This window comes from Podarcis melisellensis, assembly GCF_964234715.1.
Source record: "Podarcis melisellensis genome assembly, chromosome: 16".
NCBI classification, from domain to species: Eukaryota; Metazoa; Chordata; class Lepidosauria; order Squamata; family Lacertidae; genus Podarcis; species Podarcis melisellensis.
The window spans coordinates 18,553,658-18,566,260 of NC_138533.1; the positions used below are offsets into that span (position 1 = coordinate 18,553,658).

The following is a 12,603-nucleotide window of genomic DNA, read 5'->3' on the forward strand; positions in this document are numbered from 1 at the left end:
AAACACTTGACTGAGGGGCTGCCGGCAACCACCTCATTATCTCCAGATCAAAAACCCCACACAAAACCCTTAAAATGGAAGGCCTGAAATGTGGCATGGCAGGCTCCCTGCTAGACAACAGAGACTGCATTCACACCGATATCATCACCCTAAAATGCCTGCCACAGAAACCAGTGCAGGAAAACAGCACATCTGCAAACCAAAGGGCCATTTCTCCCACAATAGGTAGTCGCCTCACTTCATGACTGAAGGGGACCAGCTCACATGATGGAACGTTCTTTCCTGCAATAAAATGAAAATTCCAACACTCTGGGGTTTTTTTTTGTTTTTGTTCTTTTTTAAAAACAAAACATTGACCACAGGAAACTAGCAGATCAAGAAGAAAGGTTATTGCTTAGCTTTCTCCCTGACAACCTTCATGCGGGATTTAAAAAACAAACTTGGGGAGCGAGGCATTCCATCAGGTGAGGCCTTAGCTTAGTGGTACATGCAAGACAAAAGTCAGCCACCTCAATGAAAACCAGGCCAAAGAGGCTGCTATTTCCTCATAAATTACAGTGTCACACATAAATGCACTGTGGCGCTCAGATCCTACATTTGGGCTTCCCACAAAGGAGTGTTAGAAACTCAGCTTTATAAGCAAGGTGCCAAATGACTCCTTAAAACCAGGGTTACAATTGCCAAAACAGAATGTCTAGTTGCCATTTTGGGGCCAGATGGCTCGAAAGGTCATATTTTTCGATACGGCTTTTTGGTTCCTGAAATTCATTCTGATTGTGAAGATAAAATACCACAGACAGAATTCTACAGGATGTGTTGTTGCTGTGTGAAAACAGGCAAGATCTAAGACACGCACCTCCAAAAGGTGGAGATGTTAGGAGCCATCCTGACACCTGGGCATCTTCACTTGGTCGCAAGTGGCCGATAGCCAGGTGCAAAATGCACCTGCCAAATTTTGAACACTGCCCCAAAAACATCTGGCAGGCCACTGTGAGAACAGGATGCTGGACTCGGTGGGCCGTTGGCTTGAGCCAACACCCAGACTTCTTTTAGACACTCTTATGGCAACACTTACCAATAAAGCAGCACAGAGTATTCTAGAGAGCAAATATAAACAGCCTGTAGCCTCCTAAGTTGCCGGAGTAAGAGTGGCTGGCCCAGAAGGCATATGATGAGCCTGCTGGATCATGCCAATGGCCCTTCTAGTCAAAAATCCTCTTCTCAGAATGGACAACCAGATGCCACAATGGGAAGCCCACACACAGGTCCCAAGAACACTCTTTCCTACTGCAATTCCCACCAACTGGTATTCAGAAGTATAGTGATCACGGCTAGTAGCCATCGATAGCCTTCTCCTTCATGAATCTGTCCAATACTCTTAAAGCTATCCAAGTTGGTGGCCATCATTGCTTCCCAGGGGAGGGAGTTCCATAGTTTTAACTATGTGTTGCATGAAAAAGTAATTCTTCTGTCCTGACGTTCACCTCCAACATTTAGCTTCATTCAACGTCCACGAATACTAGTGTTACAAGAGGGGGTGAAAAACTTCTCAATACAGTGGTACCTCGGGTTACATACGCTTCAGGTTACATACGCTTCAGGTTACAGACTCCGCTAACCCAGAAATAGTGCTTCAGGTTAAGAACTTTGCTTCAGGATGAGAACAGAAATTGTGCTCCTGCGGTGCAGCAGCAGCAGGAAGGCCCCATTAGCTAAAGTGGTGCTTCAGGTTAAGAACAGTTTCAGGTTAAGTACGGACCTCCAGAATGAATTAAGTACTTAACCCAAGGTACCACTGTATTCATTTTCTCCGTGCCATGCAAATTATATAAATTTCTATCATGTCGCCTTTTACCTGCCTTTCCCCCTAAACTATAACATCCCAAACGTTGCAAGCTTTCTTCACAGGGGAGTAGCGCTCCATCCTCTTAGGAATTTTGTTCACACTTTTCTGCACTGTTTCCAACTCAACCATCTCCTTACTGAGGGGAGAGGTTGCTACCGCTTCCCATGGCAGTAAGATTGGGGTTGGCAGGGGCACCAGCAGGGGTACCACCCCGACCCTTGACCTCACCTCTCCCCCCCCGCCTCTTCCCAGTACACAGCAGCAGCGACACTCTTTCTCCAAGGCTGCTCCCTCCAATTCTTGCTGAAACTATTAACTCCCATGGTGCCTTTGGCTGCGCTGGCAGGGGCTGGTGGTACTTGGAGTGCAGTCATGCTGCCTACTCCTATAGCAGGGTGCCTACCATGGGCAACATCTCTCATGAGCCTCAGCGACAAAGCACTGAAATGCCAGCTGCCTTGGGATTGGGCCTTTATCATGACGGGGCTTCAGTTTCGCCTCTGCAGCCCAGCTTTCCAAGAGACCACAGTCATTATTTCAGGCATGTCCAACAGGTAGATCATGATCTACCGGTAGATCACTGGCTCCTCCCAAAGAAGCTCAACAAGATTGGCTCCCCTAAAAAAGCTCAACATGTTTGCCCTGCACCCCTAAAAAACAGCTCAACAACTTTGACCTGAACCCTCCAAAAGGCTGGTAGATCACTGCCAGTCTTTAACTCTGAGTAGTTCACAGTCTCTTAGGAGTTGGCCACCCCAATCTAGATAGAAAAGAACCATAGATTGGTAGCAGTACACCTGCCTTGCATGCAGAAGGTCCAAGGCTCAATCCCCAACAGGGTGGATTCATGTAGCATTCAGAATTCCAAGATTCTCAGCAGCAGCATGTAGAATAATCAATCAATGTTCCATCCCCTATAAGCAAGCAGAACCCCTGCCCCCCCCCTTTGCGCTTCTAGGGCTGGGAAACAGGGATTCCAGGCAAAGTGGAGACCCCACATCTCTCCCTGATTAAAGACACCACTCCTAAATTTAAAAATCCAGATGGGTTTCAAGCAAGTCTTCTGCCTGAAGCTAAGTCACGGCTTAATTAAAAAACTCAAGAGAGCAGGATCCTGCACACTGGCACACATCCTCAATGCAGGCACAGGTGCCAAGTCAGGCGAGAGCAGGATCAGCCCCAGAGCCAAATAAAAGAGTCCCAGCGCAATCAGCCAGGGCTCCTTGATTAAGCAGTTCTCCCTGTGCACCTTCTCAGCAATTACTATGTTCACGCCTGAAGGGGGAACCAAATAAAAAGCTCCAATGTGCACTCGGGAGAGCATTTTCCCATCACAGAGAAAGCCAAGGCTGATCTTTGAATACAGAGAAGAACAAAAAACCCAGAAGGGCAACAAGATGCAACCCAGGTGCGAGGATCCATTAGCAATTCAATATTTATCCGGGAGGAAAACGGAAGAAGATACGTAAACACAAGTGATTTATGGTTCCATTCGCATGTAACACCAAGCCAAACCATGGCTTTGGGCAAACCCACAAGCTCCCGGAAAGGAGATTGCAAACTTTGCTTCTCCTCAGTTCCTGCTGCGTTGCTGCAAGCTAAGCCATGGTTTGGACTTAGTGTGTTATCCATAGCTGGGCTCATGGATTGTCTTCTCCAGACGAACTATCAGCCAAGAAGAAACCTTGCAGCAGAATATGAAAAGGAGATGGCAATCTTCTCCCTGGGAAGTTGCAGCGCCAAGGTCCTGCTTATGGGCTTCCCATCTGCTTGACCCCTGGGAGAACAGAATGCTAGCCTAGATAGGCCTTTGGTGTGATCCAATACCTAGGCTAGTATATTCTTAAAAAACATTCTACAGCAATAAGAAAAAGGTATGGGGTGGAAAAATAAGAGTTGTCCAGTTGTAAGAGCGCCATGCAGGTAGTGCACACAAACAGACCATTTTCCTATTACACACAGATGAAGCAAAAAGTGACCACAGCAGGAGAGCGCCATTTTTATTTTGGCTCCACATTCGATAAAGACACACACCTTGTTCTGGCTTGTGCGACAGAGCATCCAAGAGAGTCTAGGTTTCCCCTTGGATGTGTAAAAGGGTTTCTACCTTATCCAGGGCGGGGAGGTTCTGGAATCCTTGGTAGGTTCACATTCACACTATATATTTAAAGCACAATGATACCAAAGAAGAGCAGTTATATGTTTGCCATGTATGTGATATGGGGTCATAACTACATAACCTCCTCAGTCGCGGAGTAACTGCTGGAATGGGACAGTGTGTGGCTGGAGAAACTGGCCTGCTAACAGGAGGAGAATCTGTGCACACAGCTTTGTTTAGACATCAGACCATACAAGACAGCCCTTAGACTCCCAATCTCTTACTCAACAAGGTGGAAATGGAGCAATGAAAGATGAAGGGACATTGTTTATGTATGGTCCATAGTGTGCATCGATGGTTCCAATAATGGGAGGGGGAGGATATGAATCTGTATATATCTGAAGAAGCTTAATGAAGTTGTAGCCCGTGAGAAATATGTGATACCATCACTAGAGGACTTTCTCCCAAAAGTGACAGGAAGCAAAGTATTTACTAAATTGGATGCCTCAAGCAGTTTCTGGCAAGCACCAAATACCAGAGTTATACACCGACGCCATCTATCACACTCTTCAACGCTTGCCATTTGGAATTGCAACAGCTTCTGAGATTTTTCAAAGGAAGATGACAGAACTTGTCCAAGGCATAAAAGGAGGTCTTCATGGATGACATCAATCAGGTACATTATTGGAAGACAGATTGGGGACACAGGGGACAGTCTTGACTTAGATCCATGAATCTGGACTCAAGGTAGACAAGGAGAAATGCGTTTTTCACAGAGGCAAAGTTCTTGCAACAATTAAGACATGCCAGGTGAAGAAAAATGCTTTCACAGGCTCAAAAGCAGAACCACCACGCTTTTTGGGAAATGTGAATTCTCTTGCTTGATATGTGCAAAACGACCCCGCAGAAGCACATCCTCTAAACCTATTAATGAAATCCATCACGTCTTCGTTTGGGAGATCAGATTAGCAGGCTGCCTTTACATGTCCCACGTTTGCAGTTCTGTGATGCCAAATTACACAGCACTTGTGCAAACAACTGCAAGCTAGGTAGAATACACGATTCAGAATGGATGCTAGCAACATTCTACTCCAGAACTCTTTTCAAAGCAGAGAAATATTACAAAAAAACACAAAAAAAACCTGAAGTGCCTAGCTAGTATTTTAACACTGAAACCCTTTTGCAGATGCTCGTTCCAGGCTCCTCACAGACCATAAACCCTTGGTGACCTTGATTAAAAGGAAAATAATTAGACCATGACGACACCAATGTCTTCTCGCAAGAATGGTAAGATTCAACCCAGTAGCTGAATACATCACAGAAAGAAAATTTGGCCATACCATAGCCAACACCTGCCAACCCCCCCCCCAAAAAAAAACACAAGCATAGAGTTACAAGTTAGAGAAGATTGCTAAGGTACTACATTCTTCCAGAACCTAGCAGCATCTAAATGCAGGTTTCAGTGAATCCAAACAGCTACTTATGGAAATCCACAACCTTTTAATATATTTCAGATCAGGACGGCCTAAATATCCTGGTAATGCTTCAGAGATGACTGTTAAGTACTTTGTTGAGAATGGGCCACCAAGTGAATTGGAAAGTCTAATAAGGGAATAAAGTCTAATAATGTTGTCTAAGAGGAAAGAAAAGGGCTGGAGCTAGGCAGGACATGAGAAATAATAAAATCTTATCCTGTGGCTATTGCAGAATAAACAGATTGACATCATGAAAGGAACCTTTTGTCTCTACACCCTGATTTTAGATAGACCTTGGAAAAGGTCCACAGCTGATCTAGGTGAACTGGGAGGTTGACACTATTTGGTTTGTGGGGGGCACTATCCCAGGTACAGCGAGATACTCTCCTTGTCTGCCGTTGCTCTGACATTGTTGCACAACTGAACAACACCCCAGTTCGCTTTTGGCCTACCAGGTGAACTCATGACCGACAGTGGAAAGCATTTTACAGCAGCAGAATTCCAGGCATGATGGATATATTACCATATATTTTGCCATATTACCATCAGCCCTCGCTACCTTCAAGGAAATGGAGAAGCAGAGAAAATTGACACACAGGACAGGAAACCTTAACATGACCCAAACATTGCACTTTTTAACTACAGAACTTGGGTTTTGGACATGCCACTGGATTTGGATCAGTTATATTGCAAATGGGAAGACAAATCGGAACACTCATTCATTCCAACCTTGGGGAAAGTTGCTTCTTCAGTTTTCCAAGCTAACAGAAGTTACAACTGTATTTCTAGGGCCGGTTCAATTTGGTACAAGAACTATATTTAGAGTTTATACCAAACTCAGTGAACAGGCCAAGGCTAGGCTCCAGCTTCTACGCAAGTAGCATGGAGCACCCACAACATGTTCAAATTGAATGTGGAATACAAAAACTTGGGTGTTTATCCCTGAGAATGCAATTGGCCAAATGCAAGCTCACCTTTTCTGAGACACTACCAAAGCCATCTTGCAAGGCTCCCAGCAATGATACTTTGCAGACAATCACTCTCTTGGGTCAAGTTATTTGGAAATGTTTCAAGATTTAGTGATGAATGACTAACATCAATCAATGACCTGATGTTTCAACAGTGCTGACTTATTTCATTATTGTTCCTTTAAAACAAAGAGATCAAGATATGTGGATAGTGCCATTATTTAGTCTGGTCACTAGGCGGCCCTGGACTTAGTAGTATCTGGCTGCAGTCAGGAGTTTCTCTGTCTTGGTTTAAAGGGAGACAAAGTTTTCACCAAGGATCCTGCCTGGAGTGGCCTCCAAGGCTCCCATGTTTATATATGCAAAAAGAGGAAGTACTGCCTATCTTTGGAACTCATTGCCACAGGATGTTGCCACAAATGGCTATTTAAAGGAGTCTTGATAAATATACTGTGGGGTGGGGGTGGCAGTAAGAAAACTGCCTCAACTAGTGATGTCCAGCTACAATAGCAAAACAACTGGCGATGGAGAAAACTGCAAACAAGCTGCCGTGCTAAACAGGCCCACCCCCAAGTAGCTTTGGAAAAGGTGCTGGAACAGCCCATAATTCCCCTACCTTCCCTTCTGGGTATTTACGCCTGTTTGGAGGAACGGAAGATGCCCCTGGCGAGGGCGTAGCATCTTTCCATGGAACAGAAGGTGGCAATTCCTCCATTTTGGGGGTCTTTCTTGCAGCTACCCAATTTTCTCATACACACAGACACACGTGAGAAGCTTTTCGGGGTCTAAATAAAACAGGCGTTCCACCGTGGCTACAGTCTCCCAAGTCGATTTGTGCGCTCTATCCGGGTTCCCAGCCAGGCACACCTTTGGCTTCGGAGGCCACCGCCGCTCCAACGGCCACGGCCAGGCAACAAGCCAAGGAAGCCGCCTTGCATTCCCATGACGCCTTAGGAGGCAGGCACAGAAACAAGCCGGACTTGCGCTTCTACTGCCCAGCCGATCACTCCGCCGGCTCTCTGGCGTTTGGGTCACTTACTGTTCCAGCTACCTGGCCAAACAGGGCCCGTTCGCACAAGCGATTTGCACCAAACCCCCCTCATTAGGCACAATGCTCTACACGAAACCATTCCAAACGTGGCCCTGGCGGAGCAACCGCGGGCTCCCAACGTCCGTTTCCCCACGCCCATGTGTGTTTAAGACTCTTATCATTCAGATTAAAAAAGCGGGGGGGGGGGAAATACAGGAAAATCAACAGCTCCCAGCTGTTTGGAAGCCCTGCAAAATTTCACCTGACCAGCCCAGGCAGGGGAACAAACCCGCCCCCACTCCCCGGGCGCGCCACTTCCTCCAGTTTTAAAGATACGTGCTGGATGCAATTTAATAGAGATTGGGGCGGGAGTGGGGGGGGAGGGAGAGAAGTGGGGGAAATGCCAAATCAATCCTGCAATCACCATCCACGCCTATTTCGCACCCGCCCACCCCCCTCCAGCGCTGTACGAGACCCGTTTCCCTCCCCCACCCGCTCCTCCCCATTGCAAAGATTTCCCAGGCTTCCCACCACCACCCCACACCCCCTTTGCAAAGCGATCGATGCCCCCGTTTCCCCTGGACAGGTTACCCAGGCAAATCCCAGGCTCTACAGAGGCCCATCGGAGGAGGATTCAGTAGTCGTACCAGACGCCCTCCCCAGCACCCCCCCCTCCAAGTGCCCCCTCCTCTCAAACGAGCTCCTCTTAAGTCCCCTCCCGCACATCCACAGCTGAAAGCCGGGGGGGGGGGGAGCGCAGAGACGGAACGGCCCCTTCCTTTGCCATCCTTGCAAAACTCTGATTTCGAGGGGGTGGGGGTAGAGGAAACAAAAGGAAGACCCAGGCGCTCTTTCGATCCGAATTACCATTGCATCCAGTCAGCAGCGGCCCCGATCCTGCTGCTCTCCGGCTTGCGTATGACAAAGGCGGACGTAGCAGCTTCTTTTCCTTCCCTGCTTCGGCGGCTTTTGTTCGTTCCCGGCCCTTTCTCTCCAGCCACCCAAACTGCCTGCAAAATTCCAATTTTCTCTCTCTCTCGGGCGTCTCCTTCCGTTTTCCATGCAATTACAAAAAAGGAAGAGGGGGAGGAAATCCAATTCGAAAATGTGTAAGATAGAAAGGGGAGAGGGGAAGCACAAGGATTCAACAAGCCTGCGGTCCCTCGCCTTGGGAAAAGGCGAGAAGTCGTTGCAAACAGCCGCACCGCCCACACTGGCAGCTCCGGATCCACTCCTCTCCGGCGTCTCCCGGCGTGTGAACAGGAGAGGATTCGAACCTGTGGACGCTCCGCGGCTGTTCCCAGGCCCGCGCGCGCCTCCCTCCGGCGCTTCCATTGTCTCCGCCGCGAAGTTCCCAGTGCCTCCACTCTCCCGCCCCCCTCCCGCCCCAATTAGTTTTATGGTTTACTGTTAAAGGGAAAGGAAGACAGAAAGCAGGGTGGGCGGGGGCGAAACTTCGCCTTCTCCGGACTTTTGACCCTTTCCAAACGCTTTTAAAATAAAAATAAAAGAGAGAGAGAGATGTCTAGGAAATAAACTGGAGACGACCAAGCCAAACTTAAAAAGCACCCAGGGAATTCCTCCTGTACCCTGTTTAATTTTACATAGGGCAGCTCCACATATATATTCCTTTAGTACAGAGGGGCTGTTGGGTCCAAGTCTGGCTTCAAGGTAAATTACCATTAAAAGAGGAACAGGAGCCTTGAAATTACCTATCAGTAGTTGGTAGCATTTGCTCAGCAGCCTGAGCAGGTCCCCTGTCACCTGGCGTCGATGGATTATACTGTACATCTATTTAAAATATGGAACTCAAGCCCACTAGAGAGATGTAATGATGGCCACCAACTTGGACTGGTTAAAAAGAGGATGGAAATATTCATGGTGCAGAATGATGATGATGATTATTATTATTATTATTATTATTATTTATATCCCACCCTCCCCAGCCGAAGCCGGGCTCAGAGCGGCTAACAACAATAAAACAGTACAACAGTACAACACAACACAACACTATAAAATCATTCATTATAAAATTAATTCAAATCAAACCAATGGCAACCATTGTGCCAGAGCTCCACGAAGATTGCCGAAGGAGGGAGTCAGGCTGTGCCCTGTGCCATTGCTATAAATGGGCAATTGACCACAATGGCAGTGATATGCCAACAGGATTTGTGTGAATACTGGAAGCCACTGGAGAGGAGAGTGCTCTGGTGCTCAGATCCTGCTTGTGGGTTTAGCCTTGGAGCATCTGGTTGGCCACTCTGAGAACAGGATGCTGGACCAGATGGGCCATGGGCCTGATCCAGCAAGCTGTTATTTGTGTTCTTTTCCTAACAGAGAAACACATTGAATTAACAACAACCAGGTTCATTCATTTCAGTGGGTCTACTGCGAGTAGGACCCAGCTGAATCTCATCAACAGTATATTTGATTTCCAAATGTGTACTGTATCTCTTTATCACATGCAACTTTTATGCAGAACCGTGTTCTCTTTTCTGACAATTTATAACTAGCTAACCTAGTTTTACAGCACCTGTTTTGTTTTGTTTTTCCTGGGGGAGTAGAATGGGATTGCGAGGGGTGGAATCTGAAGGCTTGGGAATCCAAACTTTTATTCTTAGAATCTCCCCCCCACACACACACACACAATTTTGCTTCTGAAAGGTGACACTAGAGGAGGACAAGCAGAAAGAGATTTAATTTTATTATCATTATTATTTTTAAAGCCTCTGAAATAATGTTTAGTACCTGATCACAATTCAACAATGTGATCCAAAAAGGTCATTTGTGCAGAAGTAAATCCCACAGGGTTCAGTGGGACCTACATAACTGCCAAATAAATACAGCTATAGGAACACCTCTCCTGAATCAGAGTGAGGGCCTAATCCTGTTTCCCAGTGACCAACCAGATGCCTCCAGAAAGCCCACAGCATGCAGTTGCCCTCCCCTGCTGTTTGCCTTTGACAAGGGGGGTCCACAGAAAGCACCAGATTTAGGGTGGTGCGGCAGTCCCCCCTCCCCACGCAGGGTGCCGAATCAAGAAAGTGCTAAATTGAGAATATCTGCAATCGAGAAGATCTATTTGGGGGCACCAATTTTTGGGCTTGCATGGCGCACTTTATTGCAAAAGATTGCCAAAGTCCGCCCCTGGGTTCTCATGGCTAATAGCCATGGGCAGCCCTGACCTCCAGGAATTTGATGGCTTTGAAAGCCAATCCTATGCACAGTTTCTCCAGGAGGAAGCCCTATTGAGCACAGTGGGATTTTCTTCTGAGTAAACATGCAGAGGATCACAAGAAGTAAGTTAAACAGACCAACAGTTTATGGCAGGCATAGGCAAACTCGGCCCTCCAGATGTTTTGGGACAACAATTCCCACCATCCCTGACCACTGGTCCTGTTAGTTGGGGATCATAGGAGTTGTAGTCCCAAAACATCTGGCGGGCCGAGTTTGCCTATGCTTGGTTTATGGAGTTCTAGGAGCCTAGGAAGGCATGTGACATCTCTGATCCACCCAGCACCTCCTGCATCAGCCACCAGGGCCAGGACTGTGTGATACACAGCAGCAGCCGGCCAGCAAGGGCATCCTGGCCTGTGTGGGACTAACAGGAGATCAGCTGCAGAATAGCACTTGGTGGAACACCAGAGAACAAAGTGGTGGTACTATTGTGGTTGTTTTGTTGTGTTTTAAATATACTGTAAGCTGCTCTGAGAACTTTGGTTAGTGGGCAGAGTATAAATACAAATCCTAAATAAATAAAATGCAGTCACCTGATGGTCTTCATTACTATCCTTTCGGTGCCAGGTAAGGTCCATTTGTGGTTCTGATATCCGGCTGCTGATTTTCTCCTCCATTATCTTTCATGCTGTTCCAAGAACCTGCATTTTATTATGTAATTCTGAGTATTGTCATTATAGAATTGTTTTGATTTTTTAACGTTGCATAGCTATTACCTTGCAGCATTCACGTTGTCTGTTGTAAACCGCCTTATCGTCTTCTGAGGAAGGACAGTATAGAAATAAATTTAACAAGTAAGATAATAGCCATGCATGCACATCAACACTAAGCCTCCTGCAATGTGCGTCCTGCAATTTTTGCACAGCACCACAGGTGCTGGAACTGTTCACATTTGGAACTGTCAGGCAATGATACTTTTCCAAATGCATTTTTTTTTAAAAAAATTGAAAGCTCTCTTGGATTTTGCATCAGCCGACAGGTGACAATGAGCCATCAACAATGTGTGGAATTGAGGGAAGTTCACATTTCCAAAGTGGTTCTTGGTAAGAAAATTGGTGTGTTGTGAGCATGACCCTCTCCTGGTCTGTGAAATGCTGGGTTGCAACACAGCTCTTCCCCCCCACCCCACCCCACAGTCCAGTGGACCACCCAAGCTATCTCCGAGACAGAGTCATTATATATGTTTGGAATTTGCCTTACCCTGCCCCCTCCCTCTGCAATTTGCCCCATTATTCTAATTGAGGTTGAATTTTGCGCCTGGCGTTCCACAAATGCCACCCACCAGGGCAATGAGATAATTGCCAGGTTCAGGTTTGTGGTCATTACAGCATCCCTGGTCAAGTGGGCGGCCTAGAACTGCCACCTCTCATTACCTACCCTCCTGCCCTGAGCCCTGCAGATCATTCACCCCCTCACTCTGTTCAGTGGGGCCTTCAGGGGCCAGGGCAGGAGGGAGGATCCGAGGAGATTAGGCAGAAAGAGAGCGGAAACGGTGGGTGAAATGTAGCAAATGAGAACCTTGAACTGAGGAAGGAAAAGGAGGTCTGAGAGACCCCAAGGAAGACATCTTTGCTGGCCTTGATCTCATGGTGGCCTGGAAGGGGGGGCAGTCCTAGGGAAAACACCCTGATCTCTTGCCACACCTCCTCATTCAGAGATACAACACATCTCCTGTGTGGGTACTTTTATGCACACAGGAACCTGTAAACATCAAATTACAATATTCTGTTTCTTGAAGCACAAAGTGAAGTGTGACCTTAAAGCATGGGGGGTTCACTTTTTTCCGTCCCTACCAGGGAAGTTGCCATTTTCTAATTTCTAGGCCTGGAGGGTCCATTTAGCCATCATGGCTGGAGGAACCCATTGATAGACTTCTTTTGATTAATCTGCTTTAGAGCCTTTTAAACTACATCTTCCAGCAGTGAGTTCCACAAGTAAAATTCATGTGT

The 12,603-nt window shown here is 46.9% G+C and overlaps 2 protein-coding genes across 2 annotated transcripts in view; one reads left to right on the top strand and one right to left on the bottom strand.

Annotated features, from left to right (window-relative positions):
- The window catches only part of VANGL2 (VANGL planar cell polarity protein 2), a 44,283-nt gene extending 35,561 nt beyond the window's left edge, over window positions 1–8,722 (bottom strand). Inside the window, exon 1 of the mRNA XM_081892414.1 lies at window positions 8,285–8,722. The gene's annotated coding sequence lies outside the window, so the exon portion shown is untranslated. The remainder of the gene's footprint in view (window positions 1–8,284) is intronic.
- Window positions 1–12,603, top strand: part of LOC309359044 (SLAM family member 5-like) — a 114,713-nt gene that overhangs the window by 94,870 nt on the left and 7,240 nt on the right. The window lies entirely within an intron of this gene.